Raw genomic sequence first — 23,932 nt, 5'->3', positions numbered from 1 at the left:
CTGGCATTTGGGAAAACCAATTGGATATCAAGTTAAAACAGCCAATAAGAACTGGGTGAATAGTAGTTTTCATCACATATTTTATATTGACTTTGAGTGGTGTTGCTTTTTAATACCTAACCTTGACTGCATCCTTGAAATTGGCTTTTGTATTTTGTAATATTTTATGAAAATTTAATGTATCTTATTATCTTATAAGAAATAGTTAAAAATATTCATCCACTGAACAATTCATAATTTCAAGGCTGCTAAAAGATGCATAACTTTCATTTCATATGTTCAACTTGGAAATTATTATAGCTACACATACCTCAATACCTTGAACTTACTCCTGTATATTCAAGCATCTTCTACTTCTTCTGTCCTATCTCACAGAAAAACTTCCTTCTACCAAGATAAAGAAAAACCTCACCCATGGTCTTCAGTGCATCCTTGTCTGCCCTTACCTCCTTATTTCCTTACTTAGCTCATCTCTTTCTTATAGGTTCTTTCCCTTTATCAATCCTTGCCCCTCCTCTTCTATCTTAAAAACACACACAGGGCTTCCCTGGTGGCGCAGTGGTTGGGAGTCCGCCTGCCGATGCAGGGCACGCGGGTTCGTGCCCTGGTCCGGGAGGATCCCGCATGCCGCGGAGCGGCTGGGCCCGTGGGCCATGGCCTCTGGGCCTGCGTGTCTGGAGCTTGTGCTCTGTGATGGGAGAGGCCACAGCAGTGAGAGGCCCGCGTACCACAAAAAAAAAAAAGAAAAAAAACCACACACAGACAAAAGTCTCTCTCGGACTCTAATATTTCTTCATGTATTGCCTTGCTTTTTTAGACAAAAATGATTATCAGTGGTGCTTTCATTTTCCCACTTCTCATTTACTCGCTTACATTTCCATATGATTCCATCTTTATCAGGTTACTAAAAGTGATTCCAATTCATCAATCACCTAAATCTCCAAGGACATTTATCCAGTCTCTATTCTCCTTGACTTTGAGCAGGAATTAACCTTGTTGATGACTTAAAAAAATAATAATTCTATATATCTTAGCTTATCACTTATCTCTTTGACCACTCTTCTCCTTTGCTAGCTCTCTTTCTTCCTCCCAGTCCTAAGTATAATGGATACATTTTGTTTTGATCCTTTTCCTGGTAATATCTTTTCTGAATTTCTTTTAAGGAACTACCCCTGTCTACATTTTATCCTTGTACCATTTGATTTACTACAACTTCATTTTTTTCAAATCCCCTACCTTACCATCTATTCTACTGAATGCCCCCTCTACCCACCCCTGCCCCCGCCCCTGCATTTCCTCCTCTAAGACTTGCTCCTTGAACCCTTCAGCTTTGTGCTCCCATCTACACTGCTTCCTCTCTAGACGATGCACGGCACTCTTCCATGATTTTTTTCTTTGCCTTTTTCTAGGATTGATACACCTTTTCCAGAATTCCATGGTTTCCTCTTGGTTTTTGCCCTTATTTTGCTGGAGTATATGGTCAAGTAACTTTCTAAAAGATCATACCAGAGGAAAGTGTTCTGTAGTTCTCCATCCTTGCTGAACTGAAAATATCTTTAGTTTGCTCTTTTAGTTAATTGATAAATTGAATGAGTACAGAACTGTAGACTGAAAAATATCTACCATTAAAACTTTGAAAATATTCTGTAATTGTCTTCTAGATCCAGTGCTGCTGAGTAGGTCTTATTTTTATTCCTTTGTTGGTAAAATGTTTATGTTTGGAAAATTTGCAGGTTTATTATTATTATTATTCATAGATTTTATTCTTGATTTTTTTTTTCTCACTTAAAAAAAAATCTCTTTCTCTTCTACTGATTAAATTGGCTGGTTGGATTCGTTCTCCATGACTCATCTGTTTTCATGTTTTCTGTTTATGTCTTTTATCTCATGTTCTAGATTTCCTTGATTTTTATCTCCAATACTTCCAATGAATTTTTTATTTAAGTAATCACGTTTTTAGTGTGTCAGCACTCTATCTTCTTCTGTGGTGGCTCTTTTTTCAGAATATTTGGTTTGTATCTTATAGATCCAATATATCCTGAATACTGGAGTATATAAATTGGAGTGCTTTTAAAAAATGTCCTTTTTTATTTCCTGAATTTTAATGGCTTCCTTTGGAGTTAGTTACTCTGTTTTTCTCTGTCTTTCTCTTTCAGAATGGTGATTTTCCTGATTTGCCTGTTGATTCTTCACTGTATGTTCCTTCATAAAAAGAGCTGGTCATTGATGTGGTTTTCCTTTGCTTTTAGTAAGTAGGATGTCTTCCAGCTCTTTCTCCTGTGTGGAAATTGTGAATACACGGCCAGGGCAGGGCCAGAAATCAGGTTTCACTTTAGGACTGGTGGCCAAGTAGCTAGCTGGCTCTCTGAATGCTGGCTCTGAATGCCAGAACAATAGTGGTTTTGCTCTGTGTTGTCAACATAAAAGTTTTCACTTCTTCTCTACTATTTGTGCAATTAATTTGGAGGAGACTTTGGGGTCTTTTTGGTTTCTGTTTTTTTTTTTTTAATTAATTTATTTCATTTATTTTATTTTTGGCAGCATTGGGTCTTCGTTGCTGCATGTGGGCTTTCTCTACTTGCTGTGAGTGGGGGCTACTCTTCGTTGAGGTGCGTGGGCTTCTCATCGCAGTGGCCTCTCCTGTTGCAGAGCACGGGCTCCAGAGCACAGGCTCAGCAGTTGCGGCGCACGGGCCCAGCCGCTCCGCGGCATGTGGGATCTTCCCGAACCAGGGCTCAAACCTGTGTCCCCTGCATTGGCAGGCGGATTCTCAACCACTGCACCACCAGGGAAGCCCTTGGTTTCTGTTTTTGTCTGGTGGCAGATGTGTCTTTGTCTGCTCACAGTGTGCATGAATGAGAGAAGGAAATGTGTATTGTGACTGATTCACTTGTACCATATTTAGAATGTTACCTCCATTTTCAGCCCTTATTCTCACTTCTGCCCTCTGCCATGCTCCCAACCAACTCTTTTGTAGCGTCTTCACTATATTTTTTTAGGCGTTCATTTTGGGTGTTATTACTAGTCAAATCACTACTATTAGCTTTTTATCCAGGAAATTGTTGAAATTTCATTTACTTTTCTCCCCTTCTCTACCTACTGTCCTCTCCTTAACATAAGCACGTACATAAAAACACACATATCTTTATTCTTTTATTTACTCTTTGGTTTTTCTACTTCTACATTTTTATTTCAGTAGTGTCTAGGAAAGAATAGTTGGCAGATGGTATGCCAAGTTCACCATCTGGAACAGAAACCCAAGAGAAACTCTCTATATTTTATAAGCATATATTTTGCCATTTGAATAAAACATATTGCAGAATCCTCCCTAGCTGACTATCCCTTGGACATGTGACCACCTCTACAACATTCTTATTCAAACAGAAATAGAATTACTACCAGGGTAATGGGAGGAGCTCACATTTCTTTAGTTCTTTGGAACTTTAACAAATTCATTTTATTAAGTGAGGAAGAGGACAAAAATGGTGGTTGGGTAGGCAACCAACAGTCTGCCATGGTAGTGATCTTTTTTTCCTTCCCAACTCAGTTCATTAAAAAGTTTAGGGAGGCTTATTTTAGAATTGAGTTTTTTTGTTTTTTTTTGTTTTTTTTGTGGTATGCGGGCCTCTCACCCCCTTGTGGCCTCTCCCGTTGCGGAGCACAGGCTCCGGACGCGCAAGCTCAGCAGCCATGGCTCACGGGCCTAGCCGCTCCGCGGCATGTGGGATCTTCCCAGACCGGGCCAAGAACCCGTTTCCCCTACATCGGCAGGCGGACTCTCAACCACTGCACCACCAGGGAAGCCCCTAGAATTGAGTCTTTTATTATTCGGTGTCCTCCAGCAGTTAAGTGTCAGCTCCAGGTAAGGAACTGCACTGGGGTCTATCAAAGATGGACTTTTAAGACCCAATGTTGCAAGCTGGGGTAGGGAAGACGGCAGGACATTGGACTGAGAATAGGTAAAACCAAAAAAGGCCTATAAGCTAAGGTTGTGGGACACTAATGAGCTGGGCAGACCTACTGGTCTTACATACTGAGATACTAAGAGACTGATGGGCTGGAAATGAGTCTGGAGCTTATTAACCCATGCCAACAACACATGAGGTGACAAAGGCTGAGACTGAAAGGCTAATTTGCTAATATGATGGAACACAGACATGAAAGAGCCAAAAACATGGATGACTTCGTTGAGCCACTGAAAATACCCCACCCTGAGATTTTGTTTTTGAGACAATTTTGGAATAATTAAGGTAATTTTAGTCAAATGATCTAGTTACATACACATACATATTTAATTTTTCATATATGGGGTCATATTGTATATATATTGTTTTGTAAACTACTCAATTGTATATCTTGATATGTTTCCATATCAATTGATTCCACTTTATAGATGTGCTATAATTTATTTAAATCAACCCTCTATTGAACATTTTTTGGTATAATACATTTTTAAGTACAATGAGTTTTAATTGGTTGCCCAACCACCCATTAATTTCAACCCACTATACTCAATATTGCCAAGATAATCTTACAATCCCAGTTGGTAACTGCCAAATCCCAACTGCCTATAGAACTAAATTCAAAGTTGAGTCTCTCCTTACAGACCAGTTTCTAGCCAATTTTGACTTTGTCACTACCTTCTAATAAGAACCTTCCACTATAGACAAACAGGTTACTCACCACAGAATGCATCTGCAGTCTTGTTTCCTTGTCTTTGCTCATGGCATATTTTATGGACAGTCTTCCTTCTCTTCATGAGGAATCTTGTCATCAGACTGTCTTTCCATTAATGTTTTGGAAAATCCCCCAAGGACTACAAAGGGTACAAAGATAGTTCTTAGAGTTCAATGAAGTATATTTCCTTCTAGGTCAGGACTATCTAATAGAACAAGATACAAGCGACCTATGTAATTTAAAAGTTTTCTAGTAGCCAAATTAAAAAAGTGAAAATAAGTGAAATTAGTTTTAATATACTAACCCAATATCTACCAAATATTTCAACATGTCATCAATATAAGAATTAAGCTATTTTACATTTTTTTCTTTGTACTAAATCTTTGAAATCTGGTGTGTATTTCACACTTACTGCATGTCTCAATTTGGACCAGCCACATTTCAAGTATAAATATTCATATTTGGCTAGTGGCTATCCTACTGGACAGGGCAGTTCTAAGCAGTCTATTTTCGATTTCCTTCTTGTCCCCTAAGTCTCTGAAACTGTGATGAGAACAATCTGTCATGTAAACTCCTAGAACTTATTGTTAGTACCTCTCATTATCATATAGCCTCCTTGCATTTTTTACCTTTTGATGCATTTGACTTGTCTCAGAGCTAACCTGTAAATTCTAAGGCTGGAACCATGAACTGATTGACTCTCAAAGCTGTAAACGCCTTTAACAAAACCATCAACTAATTCTTCTCTTGATGCCTGTATCCCTCGCACCTAGTTCCTATTAAGTAAGCCTTCAGAATCTACTTAAAGTCAAATCCAGGGGTCAAGGCATCAATGTAACCTAAAGCAGACACCTCTGGCGAGTGCTAGAAGGGGAATCTTCTTTTTAGGTCTAAATCTGTTTCTCTCAAGTCTGCATCTCTCTCTCTTTTTTTTTTTTTTGCGGTACGCGGGCCTCTCACCGTTGTGGCCTCTCCCGTTGTGGAGCGCAGGCTCCGGACGCGCAGGCTCCGGAGGCGCAGGCTCAGCCGCCATGGCTCACGGGCCCAGCCGCTCCGTGGCATGTGGGATCTTCCGGGACCGGGGCACGAACCCGTGTCCCCTGCATCGGCAGGCGGACTCTTAACCACTGTGCCACCAGGGAAGCCCTCAAGTCTGCATCTCTTGAGACCACATGAAACAAATCTATGTTACATGATGAGTTTTTACATATTTAGAGATAGTCCCAGTAGCTTTCTCTCTTCTGTGAGAATCTTCCTAAGTTCAAAGAGTACTTCATCATTTGTCATACTTTTGAGCACTCTTCATCATTTTGCTCTTCTCTGAAATAATTCCAACTTCTTTGAGGTCTTCTTAAAGTGCCTGATCTAGAACTGAACGCAGAACTACAGAAGTAGTTTGGGCAGTGAAGTGTATAATTGGATCACTATTGGCTGCCTCTCTATAAAACACGGTTCTATGAGGTGTCAAGGCACATTCCTTACGAGAGGGGTATGGAAGTGAAAAAAGGAGCCACAGCACATTATTAACTCATACCGCCTTTGCATGCCCGGCTCTTAGCCTAGAACTGTACACACATACAGCACATTCTTGAGGTTAATTTTTCTTAATGTCATCTTCCTGATTCAGTTGAGCCAGGGAATCTTCAGGCATTTTGTTTTTGGTGGGGTTCGTCCGACAAAAGTACCGACTAGAAGAGGTAACTTTAAGAGAACTAAACTGAGAATCCAGAAAGCTTAAGGAAGGCGGGACTTGAAAGGAAGGAACCGTATATAAAGTGACCAGCAGCCAGGATTTCTGGCTGGCGATGACAATGACAATTACTTGGTTCTTCACTCATACTCAGGGCTCCTCTCTCCTTTACCTGTAATAGGAATTACCTCCTCCGTGTCTTCACCTCACAGAGAAGGGCGGGGAGAAGATGGAGCCGACTCAAGTAACTGCAGGGAAAGATGCTCAGGTAGCGATCTGGAGGTGGCAGGCCCTGCCTCGCAAGGGCACCCCACAGACACCGAGTCCCGGGAACGCGCGCGCCCGCGCCCACGCCCGCCCGGGGACGCGCCCTCGCCGCAGGCCTGGTCCCCCTCAGCGCTGGGCGGGCGGCGGGCGGGGCGGCGGCGCGCGCACGCGGGGGGGGGTGGGGCTGGGGGAGCCGACGTGCAGACGTTGGCGCCGCTGCGGGCGGGTGACGTGTAGGCCCGCGCTTGCTCCGCCCCCTCCCTCCTCTCCGGGTCTGTGGGTTTGTCCGGCTGTCCGGCTGTCTTCGCGTACCCTGCCCCGTGGCTGGAGGGGACCCGGCAAGCCCGGCGTGGGGTGCGGACTAGGACGCGGCGGGGCAGCTGCCCTCTGGCATCCTCTGCACTGCCCTCCGCCCCTCACCCGGCGTGGGAAGTAAAGATCAAACCGAAATGGAGGGAGGCTCGGAGGCAGGAGCTGGCGGAGAGATGGGAAGCGCATGAACCGGGGCCGAGAGGTGAGGAGAAGGAAGTGGGAGGAGGAGAAGGGGTTCTGCGGCCCTGAGAAGCCGGTAGGAGGCGGGGCCAGGGTGCCCCTTGGACGATTCCCGTTCGGCCCCGGAGGCAAGCCCGGACCTGTCATCCCTCTGGGGGCCGGAGACTTGTCTGTGGTCTCGGATAGTCTCGTCCTTTTCATGGAATTTGTAGGGTGGGGGTGGGAATCAAAAAATGAACCAGAGTCACATGTTGCCAAGGTGTTAGGCCACAACGTGATGACCAGATGGGTAATTTTTAAAAATTTTTCCTGTGCGTGGGTAATTTGTTTTCGTTAGGGTTTTCTTTTGTTTTTTTGTGTGTTTTTTTCCCGTTACAAAAATGTAGTAACTTTTTCGTTTTCTTCACGTGGACTTGGGAGAGAAATCAGCTTCCTTGTGTTTTTTACCTCCACACTGAAAAGTAAATAAAGTGGGTGGGGATTGGACCATGGTGAATTTAGCAATCGAGGAGTGTAGAATGTTACTTCGAAATAAGTGTTGTATGTGCAAGCGTGCTGAGATGTTGTGGGTACGTGGGCAGTTCTTTTAAATAGGCTTCTTATCACACATTAACTCATTCATTGACTGCAGTGTGTTCGTGTATTTTGCTATTTAGTTTAAAAGAAATATTTTAGCGGAAGCTAAAAATTTTATATGAATGGTATCACGTGTGTAGTTCAAACTAGTAATCATATTTTCTGTCTTTCTTTCCCTAAGTAAGATTATATTGAAGAGCGGTCACCATCACCAGATTGCATGTTTCATAGATTGAAATCACTTTTCTGATTTTCAAAGTGTTCTCAGAAGTTGAGAATTCAGCTTTTGATTCCACTCTGGATCGTGCTTCTCTTCATGTATCTTTCATTTTTAATGATAATTATAATAATATTCTTGTATAAGAAAAATGCTTCTTAGAGATACCAGTTAAGTGTAAGCTAAATAATATTATTTAAATGAATTAATTTTTCATAGCTTAAGTTGTGATCCCTGCTGAATAGTTTTAGTTTTTGTTCATTCGTCATTCACTTATTTATGTCTTCATATGTACCAGGCACTATGCTAGGCCTAGGAAATCAAGAGACATAGGATGTCGGTACTTATGGAACTTTCTGTAGTCCATCACCCTTTTAGTAGAGAATCTGGACTAGGGCTCCTCCTCTGTCATGGATCTCTAGTTGACCTAAGCAAGGCTTTTTGCAAGAATAAGTTATTGTCAGTGTTTATATGTAAGTGGCATTGAAAGAGGAGCAGATTAATTTTACTTGCACAGCATGACTTGATTTTGCCTTTGATCAAAACGATGGTATGCATGCTAGTGTTTTGCCAGTTAAGAGGAGTAAGTTTTCTTTTTGCAAAGTTGGCTTAGTTGTAAAATTACAATTGGAAATCAGTTTCTACCTGAAAAATAATACTTTATTTTTCCAGTTTTTACATTGGTGTGAGTGATCTATGTGTTAATAACTTATAATTCATAAGCATTCTATGCACAAAGCATATTCATGAGGAAAATGTATAGTACTTGTTGAATGAAGTAAATTTATTGCCCCATAGTACCTTCCATGGGGAGGTAGTTAACATGAGCCCTTTTAGTACAGAATAATCTTGATGTAATGTGATACAGTTTTCAACTTTGAGCAGATATCTACCTGAAACTGAAATTACAGCAAAGACATTTATGGAAAGAAAAAGTGCATAATTACCAAGGAGGAGAGAATAAGGTATCTAATATGTATTTAGTAATCATCCAAAGGGAGGCATTGTGTGTTATACTCTAAAGTTACTTAAAGTAGGGACTGGATCTTATTTCTCATTTCTTTTGCCTGGTATAATACTTAGCACATAGTTGACAGACCCATATAGATGTTCATTAATTCAATATGTACCATCTCATTTGAGTATTTTGCATGTAGATGAGCAAGTATGTTTAAGTGAGTTTGTCTATTGTTTGTTCATTTTCCAGCTCTGCGTTGGCTGTGGTAATGTCTTACAGGTTGTCCTAATTTATTTCTGAAACTGTCTCTGTGATTCAGAGTTAATGCAATTCAACCCATGTTTGAGTATTCTGATTTTAATCAGATCATTCAACCTGAAAGGGGCATAAAAAATCATTTTGTTATTCCTCTTCATTTTATTGATCAGAAAATTGATATCCTGAGAAGTTAGCTTGATTTTCTACCATCAAACAAAACTTGGCATCTGAATTAATTTCTTTTTATTTTTATTCTACTTCTTCCTACTACAGTCTGTCTCTCCTCGTTGTTATTTGAATAGAATAACTCTTGGAGACCTTTGTAAATTAAGATAGATTCCCATTTTATCTTCCTGGTTTTGGAGTTTTTGACTAGTTTTCCTCCACTTCTGTGATTCCCTCTTTAAAGATAATTCTTAGGAATTGCATTCATTATCAAAGGTTTGAACTGACATGGAAAATAAGGGTGCAGTTTTGAGAGGTACATGATTTAAAGATATAATATGTAAGACAATTACCGGTAACAGTAAGCATTCTCAGGATATGTTTTAATAAGATAATTGACAAGAAATATTTATAGTTGAAGAGAAGGAAGTTCATACCTAGTTATTTAATGACTAAACCAAAGATTGTCAAACTGCTGAATCATAATCTTGGGGGATGGTGTCTAGAAATGTCTATTTTCAAGCAACTCCCAAGTGATTCCAGTGCCACCAATTCATATTGTGAAGAACTTCTATATTAAAGCATATGAATTCAAGAGCCTCTTAATTTTGGATAATATCTATCTTATTACACCAGACCTTCAAAAGAAGGAAGGTAGTTTATCTCAGGATTATGGAGTAGTCAGGGAGGCAGTTGCTAATGTTTTCCAGCATTTTCAAAGACTTGCTAGGTCATTTTCAAACGAAGTCAGTAACTAGCAAGTTACTCAGTTGTGTGTAGCTAAGAAACATGGCATATGAATTTGATAAAGGAAAATTTATATTCCATTCCAGGTGAGGAAATCCTTGCTTACCAATGAGACAACTTGTCCTTGTAGAAAAATTCTTGAAAGTGAATAAAATGTCCAACAAGCCAATCAAATAGAACAACGTAAAAATGATAAATGCTACTCTTATTTATAAATATTGATAGATATACGTATGTCTTAATCTTTATTTAAGAAACTTAATTATAAAAGTCTACATAAATGATTTATAAGGATAAATTAATGACAGTATACAATCTGCAAAAATAATTTCAGTGCATCCTTTCCCAGTGCACATATATTTTCTAAAATGAGACCTGCTTTAAGTAGTACCTCTAACACCAGGGAGGCTCACTAAACGTTCTTTTTGAGCGTTCTTTAAAGAGTGAAGGAAGCTTTGCAAAAATATTAGCAATGCTTTTACTCTGAAGATTGGTGTGGTAAAGAATAACCTAAAAATCAATTCTGGAAAGCTTCACAGTAATAGTCTGAGTACACATCATTGAACAGATACTTATTGAGTTCTTTGGCGCAGACCAAGAACCATACAGGGTACCAGGGAAAAGAAGACATACATCACTTTTGCACTCTTGGAGATTATAGTCAAGATGTTGGCTTTGGGAGGCTGTTCAATGAAATTCCTTAAGGAATTTGAGGGGTGGCTTGGCTGAACACCAGGTTTTGAAAACTCCTCTGTTTGTATTTATTAGAAACAGAACACTGGAAGAGCATAGCTAAAATTCTATATCCAGTGGACATTTTACCACATGTCTTGACAGCGTTTGACATGGTTGATCATACCTCTTCCTTAAAACTTATCCTTTCCTTGGTTTCAGAGACACCACCCTGGCCTTATTTGGCCTCCTGTTGTTCAGAATCTCCTTTATAGACCTTTCTACCCATTTATTCTGTAAAGTCTCATGTTCCTCCAGCTTCTGCTGTTCTTGTCTTCTTAGTCTTCACACAAATCCTTGGGTGATTTTTATCTCTTCCCATGATACTCCTTATGATTCTCATGTTTGTATCCAGACCTCTCTCCTGAACTTCACACCTGAATATTCAGTCCCTACTGACCGTTTCTACTTGAATGTCATACAGACATCTCAGACTCAACTCATCCGAGATTGAACTCATGATATTCCTAACTGCCCCCCCCACCCAAGAAAAACTCTGAGCCCTAATTCAGTGAATTCTGTCATCAACCTGATCTATACATGTGGAGGTCAGCTGAGGTCCTTGCCTCCTTCCCCACCACAGATAGAAATAATCAGAGTAAGCCAAATAAATTTAATTGAATTACCTGATTCCTCCACTTTTCTCTAAATCACTACCACTACTTCGTTTCAGGAACCCATCATCTGCTCATCCTCATCTCTTCATCTGGATTACTGCAGCAACCTCCTAGTATCTTTCTGCTTCAGGTCTTGCCTTCCTGTGGTCCATAGTACTGCAGTCATAGTAATGTCTATTAAACACAGCTCAAGTCAAAAACTCTTCTGAAGATTTCTCTTACTATTAGAACAATTTCTAAACAACATAACTTATGAGGCCCTTCATGACCTCATTCCTACCTATCTCTCCAGCTCCATCTCTTGCCACATTACATACTCTTTGACCGCTATGCTCCAGTCATCTTTTCAGTTCCTTGAGTGTGAAATGTTCTCACCCCTCATCTGGAATATGTTGCCCTTTTTACCTAACACTTCATCCTTGAAGTCTCAAGTAAGAAAGCTGCTTTTCCTTCCCAACCTACTTTCTTGCTAGGCTAGATGCACCTGCTTTGTGTTCCGATAACACTCATTACTGCCTCCTTTTATAGATAGCAGTCTTAGTTTGTATTGAGATAGCTTATTTAATTGGGTTGTCTTCCCCACCAGGCTGTGAGCTTTGCAAGGGCAGGTAGCAGATTGATTTTGCTCACTGTGGTTCACCCAGCCTGGTGTCCAGCATGCAGTGGAAATACTAGTTAAGAAATAACAATTGAGTGAAAGTTGTTCCTGCAGTCTTCTACTATGATATTCCTGCTGAGCCCACTCCTACCCTAGAGTTTCTAGCAACTGGTGACTATCCTTTTACCCTTGCTTTTGCTTTTCTACTTTATTAGCTTGAGATTTTGAAAAAAACGTACCCCCAAAATAAGAATTACATTTCTGTATATATAAGTTCTTTGAAAAGAATGGCATCATGAGTTGAATAAATCACAGTAGCTTTTGATTTCTTTTGTGTTTGAGTAAACTTCCTTGTTTGTAAGACCTCTTTTCTTAGGGACTGAAATAAATTAATCAAATAATTAAGCTAATTTCTGTGAAACTATATTTTTGAGGTCTTGAAATAAAGATGATATAAACTTCAAAAAATAAATGTATAGGAATCCAGACCTGTAAATTCTGCCTCTTTTTTTTGTGGCAGCTTTGGCTTCCCTTTATTCTTCCTGTCAGTCCATCCATCCAGCCATTATACGAATATTTACCGAGACTGCACGAGGCCCCAGGCACTGTTTAGGTGCTTTGGATACTGCAGTGAACAAAGTCCCCACCCTTGTGGGGCTCTTACTCTATTGGATGAAGCTGACAACAAGCACAGTGATAAGTGCCTTGAAGTAAAGTGGGTTGGGTGCAGGAGAAGGATGAAGGAAAGGGTGCTGTTTTAGATAGGGTGGTCCGAGAAGGCGTCTCTGGTAAAGAGATGTTTGAGCAGCAACCTGAAGGAAATGAGGGACCTACCTTTGTGGCATCTGGGGGAAGAGTGTTCATCCAGAGGGATCTGCTTGGTATGGTTATATCACTGCACCAAGGCCAGTGTGGATGCCCCAAAATGAGCAAGGAGGAGAGTTACAGGGGATCAAATCAAAAGGTTGGAGAAAGCCAGATGCCTTGGGAGTTTTGAAGTTTACTTAGAGATATGGGAAACCTTTGGGGGGTTTTGAGCAGAGGAGAGCCACAATGTTATTTGTTTTAGAAAAGAATCATTCTTGTTTATATGTGGAAATTAGATTGTTAGGGAGTAAGGGTGAAAACAGGGAGACTAAACAGGCCATTGCAGTAAACTGGGGAAGAGATGGTAATGATGAGAAGTGGTCAGATTCTGGATATGTTTTGAAGGTAGAATTGGGAGACTTTACTGATAAGGTGGATGGTGTAAAGCATAACTCCAAGTTTTTTGGTCTGAGCAGCAGGCAGAGTGGAGTTGTGATTTATTAAAGTGAGGTAGACCATAAGAGGAGGTTTGCATGGGAGATAAATTTTGACATTTTTAAGTTTGAGCTCACTATTAGACATCTAAGTGGAGATGTGGAAGAGGCATGGGTAGACAAATCTGGAGTACAGGTGAGATGCACAGGATGGAGATAAGAATTTGGTGTTAGAATATAAATGATACTTAAAGCCTTGAGACTGAAGGATCACATGGGGAATGACTGTAGCTAAAGAAAAGGTCTGAACTCTGAGCTTAGGGGCAAAGCAGTGTTAAAGGATAGGAGGATGAGGAGGAACCAAGAAGAGTGGAAAGAGCCAAGAGATAATGTAGGAGAAAAAACAAGACATATTGGTGTCCTAGATGCCCAGTGAAGCAACTGTTCAGAAGGGCTGGGTCAAAATCTCCTGACAGGGATCAAACAAGGACTGAGAAGTAACTGAATTTGGCGATGTTGAGCTTATTTGTGACCTTTATAGCTCTTTTGGTGGAATAGTACAGGTTAAAGCCTGATAGGACTGGAGTGTCTGCTGTAGATAGCGATCAAAAAAGTGGGGTGTTAATTGAAAAGGGCTGTGGAGTTTTTAAATATGGGAGCAGCTACAGCATATTTTGGGGTTTTGGAAATCATCCAATAGAGAAGAAAATATTACTAACAAGGAGAGAGGGGACTTTCACTTCAGCAACTTTATCACTGTGTCCCCACTGAATGTTTTTCTTTTTCTTTTTTTTTTTGGCTGCATTGGGTCTTCGTTGCTGTGCGTGGGCTTTCTCTAGTTGCGGCGAGCGGGGGCTACTCTTTGTTGCAGTGCACGGGCTTCTCATTGCAGTGGCTTCTCTTGTTGCGGAGCATGGGCTCTAGGCGCATGGGCTTCAGTAGTGGTGGCATGTGGGCTCAGTAGTGGTGGCTCATGGGCTCTGGAGCACAGGCTCAGTAGTTGTGGCGCATGGGCTTAGTTGTTCCGTGGCATGTGTGATCTTCCTGGGCCAGGGCTCGAACCCGTGTCCCCTGCAGAGGCAGGCGGATTCTTAACCACTTTGCCACCAGGAAGTCCCTGAATGTTTTTGTTGAATGAATGAGTTAATGGATGGGTAGAAGTATTTTCACCAGATGCAGTATAATTTTTTTTAATCAGTGCTGAATAAAAAGTGGAAGAAAGAACACTTCAGTTAACACCTCCTTTTCCAGATCGTTGTGGGATTTTTTAGGCTTCAGTCTTCTTTAGTTAGATTACCATCTTGAAGTTTACTTTTTCACCCTGGTGAACCTGGTGTTTCTCAGGTCTTTGCAGCTGCCCTCACAAATGATCTATTAAAATGTGTCACCACTACAGACTTGTCTAATCTTTTACTTTTTGTTCATTTTTCTCATTTGAACTTTTAAAGAGTTGGTACCTATTTCAAAAATTTTGAGACCTCTTGTTAACTATTATTCTTGACTTAAGAAGATACAGTATTTGCCAGAAGAGTGAAGGAATACAGATTTTTGAATGTTCAGAGTAGGGTTGCCAAATAAAATACAAGATGCAGAGTTAAATTCGAATTTCAGGTAATGACAAGTAATTTTTTTGGTATAAATATATCCCATGTAAGTATGTCCCAAATATTGCATGGGACATATTATACTAAAAAATTAATTAAATTCAAATTTAACTCTGACTTTATATTTTTATCTGCTAATCTGGCAACTGTAATTTAGAAAAAAAGGTTTGTATGATTCATAGTCTGAGAGTATAAACACAAAGGTAGCTCTTCAGAGTCTGGGTCTCTGGAGAATGTAATACTGATGGTGTATTCATACATAACTCTGATGATCAAGAAGAGAGAGGTATCTCAAGAAACTCATGTTGCTGTGCCTGAATATTTTTAAAAAATATAAATTGAACATGGAGAAGGAGTACACGAACTAAGAATGAATTAAAGAAAAGAGAGTTTGTGGGATCTGTGATGCGTATCCTTGAAGAAACATAAAGGTTAGCAAAAACAGTTTTTAAGCTACATTCAACAGTGTGTTTCTTGGGGCAGTTACTAGGATGTTAAAAGAGAATATAGAGTTCATTAACTACTTGATCTCTTCTTTCTTTTATGCTAAGGAGAATGGAGAATGGACTCTGGATTGAAAATGGCAGAATTGATTTGGGTTAAATGGAATTGAAGCACATTATGGGTAGCAATATTAAAAGAGCACCCAGGTGTTCAGCGTTCAGTCTCTCATAAGCCTGAGCATTTTCAGTGCTTTCAGAACCTGCGATTTGGCAGACATTCAGTTTGATGCTTTCACAACTCTTCTCTCTCTTATTAGGCTTCTGTGTTTATTTAAAACTTAATTAAAACTTTTAATTGTGGAGTATTTCAAGAATATGGAAAATTTTCAGAAAATAATGTAATACACTCCTATACTTGCCATACAGATTTAACAAGTAGTAATTTTTGCCTTATTTGCTCAGTTCTTCTCTTCTCTTTTCTCTTTCTTTCTCTTCTCTTTTGAAAAGTATTGCTAATTTTTTTTCCCTCTTTTGTCACTTCTGTGCTGCCTCTCAATCCATTACCTTGAAGCTGGTGTATATAGTTCTCATGCATGTTTCTACATATTTCTGTGTGACAGGATATAAGCCAAGGATTAATGAGGGAGATTGATGGAAAGAAATGGGATTGATTAGCTTGGTGAAGAGAAAATTTAAAGTAGGATTACAGGTTCCTTCAACTATCTAGAAGTCACTCATGTGAAAAGGGTACTTAACTTTGATAACTTATTGACATTAGGCAGTACAGATAATTTTTTAAAGTACTTTTAATATCAGAAAGCAACATGTAGTACTTAGTGACCTAATTCTTTTATAGTCTATACTTACATGGAAACTTTTATAAAACATTGAAAAACATGAATCTTCAACCTACACAAATGTCATTTTTTTAAAAAAATCAACAATAATCATGATTTTCCTAATGTCTTTACTGTAAATATGGTTAACCAGCAATCTTTAGAGAAATGACTATATTACTATTTAAAAATTTGTTAAGGGTACACATCCTGAAATATTTAAGACATCAGAGAAAGTGAATTTTAAAAAAATGTTCTTCATGTTTTTATGCTTTTTGAAGCATGGTGTTTCTTTCAGTAATTGCATTCTAAAAAAGGTGGGAGGTATCATTGACAAAACCTATTTTTCCCTGAACTGTAGTATATATAATATGTTGGTAAGAAAAATGGCTTAGAAGTTCAAATGTAAGAAAGAATGAGAGATATAGGTCTGACCCTTTCACACACCTTTCAGTTTAGGAAACTGAATAACAGAGGATGGAGTCGATAGGGAACTGAGAGTTCAGCTCAGAACAAGGCACAGAGAAAACATTCTTATGGACTATATTTGCCAGGGCACATTTCTGACTAATATAAAGTGAAAGAGAGTACCCTGTTTTTGTAAGTAATTAAGTTTTTATTCATAAAGATTGAAACAAACAGTTCAGACCAGAATGTTAAATAAAGGTCAGGGCAATACATTCTTTCAGAAAGATTAAGTAAAGCATACATGACATGTAATATAGTAGCACAATAAAATTCTTACCATGTGTTTGTTCTAATTCATAATGCCCAATAAATTAGTGATTTACTTTCCTGTTTTTGTATTTCTTGTTTACCACATAAATTCATCTGAGTCCTGATTTTAGTGTCTAGTTTTTCTCTACTTGAGAGAGAGGGGTAGAGATTTCATTCTGCTATTACGAAGTAGGTGCCAACTTCTTTTACACAGTGTCAGTGTTAGGGTGATTTAAGAATTTCCTCTACACCGACCTTCAAGATGGCAGAGGAGTAAGACGTGGAGATCACCTTCCTTGCCACAAATACATCAAAAATACATCAACACGGGGAACAACTCCTACAGAACACCTACTAAATGCTGGCAGAAGACCTCAGACTTCCCAAAAGGCAAGAAACTCCCCATGTACCTGGGTAGGGCAAAAGAGAAAAGAAAAAACAGAGACAAAAGAATAGGGACGGGACCAGCACATCTGGGAGGGAGCTGTGAAGGAGGAAAAGTTTCCACACTCTAGGAAGCCCCTTGACTGGCGGAAATGGGGAGTGACAGGGGTGAAGCTTAGGAACCACAGAGGAGAGCGGAGCAACAGGGGTGCAGGGGTCAAGCGGAGAGATTCCTGCACAGAAGATCAGTGCTGACCAGCACCCACCAGCCTGAGAGGCTTGTCTGCTCACCCACCGGGGCCGGTGGGGGCTGGGAGCTGAGGCTCAGGCTTCGGAGGTCAGATCTCAGGGAGAGTACTGGGGTTGGCTGTGTGAACACAACCTGAAGGGGGCTAGTGCACCACAGCTAGCTAGGAGGGAGTCTGGGAAAAAGTCTGGACCTGCATAAGAGTCAAGAGACCATTGTTTCAGGGTGAGCGAGGAGAGGGGATTCAGAGCACTGCCTAAAGGAGCTCCAGAGATGGGTGTGAGCCATGGCTATCCGCGTGGGCACCAGAGACGCACATGAAACACTAAGGCTGCTGCTGCAGCCACCAAGAATCCTGTGTGCAAGCGCAGGTCACTATCCACACCTCCCCTCCTGGGAGCCTGTGCAGCCCATCACTGCCAGGGTCCCGTGATCCAGGGACAACTTCCTCGGGAGAACACACGGCGTGCCCCAGGCTGCTACAACGTCACACCAGCCTCTGCCGCTGTAGGCTCACCCCACATTCCATACCCCTCCCTCCTCCCGGCCTGAGTGAGCCAGAGCCCCGGAGTCAGTCGCTTCTTTAACCCCCGCCTGTCTGGGTGAAGAACAGAAGCCAGAGGACGACCTACATGCAGAGATGGGGCCAAATCCAAACCTGAACCCCAGGAGCTATGTGAACAAAGAAGAGAAAAGGGAAATCTGTGCAGCCCCAGGAGCAACGGATTAAATCTCCACAATCAACTTGATGTACCCTGCACCTGTGGAATACCTCAATAGACAGTGACTCATCCCAAAACTGATGCGGTGGACTTTCAGAGCAACTGTAGACTTGGGTTTGCTTTCTGTGTCTAATTTGTTTCTAGTTTTATGTTTGTCTTAGTTGACTATTTAGAGCTAATTGTCATTGGTGGATTTGTTTATTGATTTGGTTGCTCTCTTCCTCTTATATGTGTGTATATATATATATTTTTTTTTTCCTTTTTCTCTTTTTGTGAGTGTGTATGTGTGTGCTTCTTTGTGTGAGTTTATCTGTATAGGTTTGCTTTTACCATTTGTCCTAGGGCTCTGTCTGTTGTTTTTTTTAGTATAGTTTTTAGTGCTTGTTATCATTGGTGGGTTTGTTTCTTGGTTTGGTTGCTCTCTTCTTTTTTTTAATTAATTACTTTATTATTTTATTTTAATAATATATTTTTTAATTTTAAAAACTTTATTTTTAAAAAATTTTTTCTTTCTCTCTTCTTTTTCTTTTCTCACTCTTCTTCTGAGCTGTGTGGCTGACAGGATCTTGGTGCTCTGGCTGGGTGTCAGCCCTGAGCCTCTGAGGTGGGAGAGCTGAGTTCAGGACATTGGTCCACCAGACACCTCCCGGCCCCTCATAATATCAGTCAGTGAGAGCTCTTCCAGAGATATCCCTCACAACACTAGGACGCAGCTCCACTCAGTGACCAACAAGCTGCAGTGCTGGACACCCCATTGCAAACAACTAGCAAGACAGGAACACAACCCCACCCATTAGCAGAGAGGTTGCCTAAAATCATAATACGGTCACAGACACCCCAAAACACATCACCAGACGCGGCACTGCCCACCAGAAAGGCAAGATCCAGCCTCATCCACCAGAACACAGGCACCAGTTCCCTCCACCAGGAAGCCTACACAACCCACTTAACCAACCTTACCCACTGGGGGCAGATACCAAAAACAATAGGAACTACGAACCTACAGCCTGTGAAAAGGAGACCCCAAACACAGTAAGTTAACCAAATGGGAACACAGAGAAATACACAGCAGATGAAGGAGCAAGGTAAAAACCCACCAGACCAAACAAATGAAGAGGAAATAGGCAGTCTACCTGAAAAAGAATTCAGAGTAATGATAGTAAAGATGATCCCAAATCTCAAAAGTAGAATGGAGAAAATACAAGAAACGTTAACAAGGACCTAGAAGAACTAAAGAGCAAGCAAACAATGATGAAAAACACATAAAATGAAATTAAAAATTCTCTAGAAGGAATCAATAGCAGAGTAATGGAGACAGAAGAACGGATAAGTGACCTGGAAGATAAAATAGTGGAAATAACTACTGCAGAGCAGAATAAAGAAAAAGGAATGAAAAAAATTGAGGACAGTCTCAGAGACCTCTGGGACAACATTAAATGCACCAGCATTTGAATTATACGGGTCCCAGAAGAAGAAGTTAAAAAGAAAGGGACTGAGAAAATATTTGAAGAGATTATAGTTGAAAACTTCCCTAATATGGGAAAGGAAATAGTCAAGTCCAGGAAGTGCAGAGAGTCCCATACAGGATAAATCCAAGGAGAAACATGCCAAGACACATATTAATCAAACTGTCAAAAATTAAATACAAAGAAAAAATATTAAAAGCAGCAAGGGAGAAACAACAAATAGCATACAAGGGAATCCCCATAAGGTTAACAGCTGCTCTTTTAGCAGAAACTCTGCAAGCCAGAAGGGAGTGGCAGGACATATTTAAAGTGATGAAAGGGAAAAACCTACAACCAAGATTACTCTACCCAGCAAGGATCTCATTCAGATTCGATGGAGAAATTAAAACCTTTAAAGACAAGCAAAAGCTAAGAGAATTCAGCACCACCAAACCAGCTTTACAACAAATGCTAAAGGAACTTCTCTAGGCAGGAAACACAAGAGAAGGAAAAGACCTACAATAACAAACCCAAAACAATTAACAAAATGTTAATAGGGACATACATATCGCTAATTACCTTAAATGTAAATGGACTAAATCCTCCAACCAAAAGACATAGACTGGCTGAATGGATACAAAAACAAGGCCTGTATATATGCTGTTTACAAGAGACCCACTTCAGACCCAGGGACACATACAGACTGAAAGTGAGGGGATGGAAAAAGGTATTCCATGCAAATAGAAATGAAAAGAAAGCTGGAGTAGCAATTTTCATATCAGACAAAATAGACTTTAAAATAAAGACTATTACAAGAGACAAAGAAGGACACTGCCTAATGACCAAGGGATCGATCCAAGAAGAAGATATAACAATTGTAAATATTTATGCACCCAACATAGGAGCACCTCAGTACATAAGGCAAATGCTAACAGCCATAAACGGGGAAATTGACAGTAACACAATAATAGTAGAGGACTTTAACACCACACTTTCACCAGTGGACAGATCATCCAAAATGAAAGTAAATGAAGAAACACAAGCTTTAAATGACATATTAAACAAGATGGACTTAATTGATATGTATAGGACATTCCATCCAAGAACAACAGAATGTACTTCTCAAGTGCTCATGGGACATTTGCCAGGGTAGATCATATCTTGGGTCACAAACCAAGGCTTGTAAATTTAAGAAAATTCAAATCATATCAAGTTTCTTTTCCAACCATAATGCCTTAAGATTAGATATCAGTTACAGGAAAAAAAACTATAAAAAATACAAACATATGGAAGCTAAAAAATACACTACTAAATAACCAAGAGTTCACTGAAGAAATCAAAGAGGAAATCAAAAAGTAACTAGAAACAAATGACAATAAAAACACGACGACCCAAAACCTATGGGATGCAGCAAAAGCACTTCTACAAGGGAAGTTTATAGCAATACAATCCTACCTTAAGAAACAAGAAACATCTCAAGTAAACAACCTAACATTACACCTAAAGCAATTAGAGAAAGAAGAACAAAAAAAAAACCCCAAAGTTAGCAGGAGGAAAGAAATCATAAGGATCAGATCAAAATTAATGAAAAAGAAGAAAACAGTAGCAAATATCAGTAAAACTAAAAGCTGGTTCTTTGGGAAGATAAGCAAAATTGATAAACCATTAGCCAGACTTATCAAGAAAAAAAGGGAGAAGACTCAAATCAGAATTAGAAATGAAAAGGAACAACTGACACTGCAGAAATACAAAGGATCATGAGAGATTACTACAAGCAACTCTATGCCAATAAAATGGACAACTTGAAAGAAATGGACAAATTCTTAGAAAAGCACAACCTTCCGAGACTGAACCAGGAAGAAATATAAAATAAAAACAGACCAATCACAAGCACAGAAATTGAAACTGTGATTAAAAGTCTTCCAACAGACAAAAGCCCAGGACCAGATGGCTTCACAGGCGAATTCTATCAAACGTTTAGAGAAGAGCTAACACCTATCCTTCTCAAACTCTTCCAAAATATAGCAGAGGGAGGAACACTCCCAAACTCATTCTACGAGGCCACCATTACCCTGATACCAAAACTAGACAAAGATGTCACAAAAAAAGAAAACTACAGGTCAATATCACTGATGAACATAGATACAAAAATCCTCAACAAAATACTAGCAAACAGAATCCAACAGCCTATTAAAAGGATCATACAGCATGATCAAGTGGGGTTTATTCCAGGAATGCAAGGATTCTTCAATATATGCAAATCAATCAATGTGATAAACCATATTAACAAATTGAAGGAGAAAAACCATATGATCATCTCAGTAGATGCAGAAAAAGCTTTCAACAAAATTCAATATACATTTATGATAAAAAACCCTCCAGAAAGTAGGCATAAAGGAACTTACCTCAACATAATAAAGGCCATATATGACAAACCCACAGCCAACATCCTTCTCAGTGGTGAAAAACTGACACCATTTCCACTAAGATCAGACCAAGACAAGGTTGCCCACTCTCACCAGTATTATTCAACATTGTTTTGGAAGTTTTAGCCACAGCAGTCAGAGATGAAAAAGAAATAAAAGAAATCCAAATTGGCAAAGAAGAAATAAAACTGTCACTGTTTGCGGATGACATGATACTATACATAGAGAATCCTAAAGGTGCTACCAGAAAACTACTAGAGCTAATCAATGAATTTGGTAAAGTAGCAGGATACAGAAGTAATGCACAGAAAACAGTTGCATTCCCATATACTAATGATAAAAAATCTGAAAGAGAAATTAAGGAAACACTCCCATTTACCATTGCAACAAAAAGAATAAAATGCCTAGGAATAAATCTACCTAAAGAGACAAAAGATCTGTATGCAGAAAAGTATAAGACACTGATGAGATAAATTAAAGACGATACAAAAGAGATGGAGAGATATACCATGGTCTTGGATTGGAAGAATCAACATTGTGAAAAGGACTGTACTACCCAAAGCAATTGACAGATTCATTGCAATCTCTATCAAACTACCAATGGCGGTTTTCACGGAAGTAGAAAAAAAAATTTCACAATTTGTATGAAGATACAAAAGACCCCCAATAGCCAAAGCAACCTTGAGAAAGAAAAACAGAGCTGGAGGAATCAGGCTCCCTGACTTCAGACTATACTACAAAGGTACGGTAATCAAGACAGTATGGTACTGGCACAAAAACAGAAATATAGATCAATGGAACAGGGTAGAAAGCCCAGAGATAAACCCGTGCACCTATGGTTACCTCATCTTTGATAAAGGAGTCAAGTATAAACAGTGGAGAAAAGAGAGTCTCTTTAATAAGCTGTGCTGGGAAAACTGGACAGCTACATGTAAAAGAATGAAATTAGTACACTCCCTAACACCATACACAAAAATAAACTCAAAATGGATTAAAGACCTAAATGTAAGGCCAGGCACTATAAAACTCTTAGAGGAAAACATAGGCAGAATACTCATGACATAAATCATAGCAAGATCCTTTTTCACCCACCTCCTAGAGAGAGGGAAATAAAAACAAAAATAAACAAATGGAACCTAATGAAATTTAAAAGCTTTTGCACAACAAAGGAAACCTTAAACAAGATGAAAAGACAACCCTCAGAATGGGAGAAAATATTTGCAAATGAAGCAACTGACAAAGGATTAATCTCCAAAATATACAAGCAGTTCATGCAGCTCAATATCAAAAAAAAAAACAAAACAATCCAAAAATGGGCAGAAGACTGAATAGACATTTCTCCAAAGAAGATATACAGATTGCCATCAAACATATGAAAGGATACTCAACATCACTAATCATTAGAGAAATGCAAATCAAAACTACAATGAGATATCACCTCACACTGGTCAGAATGGCCAACTTCAAAAAGTCTACAAAGAATAAATGCTGGAGAGAGTGTGGAGAAAAGGAAACCCTCTCGCACAGTTGGTGGGAATGTAAATTGATGCAGCCACTAGGGAGAACAGTATGGAGGTTCCTTAAAAAACTAAAAATAGAACTACCATACGACCCAGCAATCCCAGTACTGGGCATATACCCTGAGAAAACCATAATTCAAAAAGAGTCATGTACCACAATGTTCATTGCAGCACTATTTACAATAGCCAGGACATGGAAGCCACCTAAGTGTCCATCAAGTGATGAATGGATAAAGAAGATGTGGCACATATATACAATGGAATATTACTCAGCCATAAATAGAAATGAAATTGAGTTATTTGTAGTGAGGTGGATGAACCTAGGGTCTGTCATACAGAGTGAAGTAAGTCAG

At 39.6% G+C, this 23,932-nt stretch overlaps 1 protein-coding gene across 2 annotated transcripts in view; it reads left to right on the top strand.

Moving 5' to 3' along the window:
• Positions 1-6,906: 6,906 nt before the first annotated feature.
• ASCC3 (activating signal cointegrator 1 complex subunit 3) overlaps positions 6,907-23,932 on the top strand; it is a 334,028-nt gene continuing 317,002 nt past the window's right edge. For both annotated transcript variants that reach the window (XM_079939010.1, XM_079939009.1), the window contains exon 1: positions 6,907-7,148. The gene's annotated coding sequence lies outside the window, so the exon portion shown is untranslated. The remainder of the gene's footprint in view (positions 7,149-23,932) is intronic.

This window comes from Stenella coeruleoalba (genome assembly GCF_951394435.1).
Source record: "Stenella coeruleoalba genome assembly, chromosome: 12".
Classification (NCBI taxonomy): Eukaryota; Metazoa; Chordata; class Mammalia; order Artiodactyla; family Delphinidae; genus Stenella; species Stenella coeruleoalba.
Note: the sequence above shows the minus strand (reverse complement) of the source record. Positions and strands in the feature narration are given on the sequence as shown.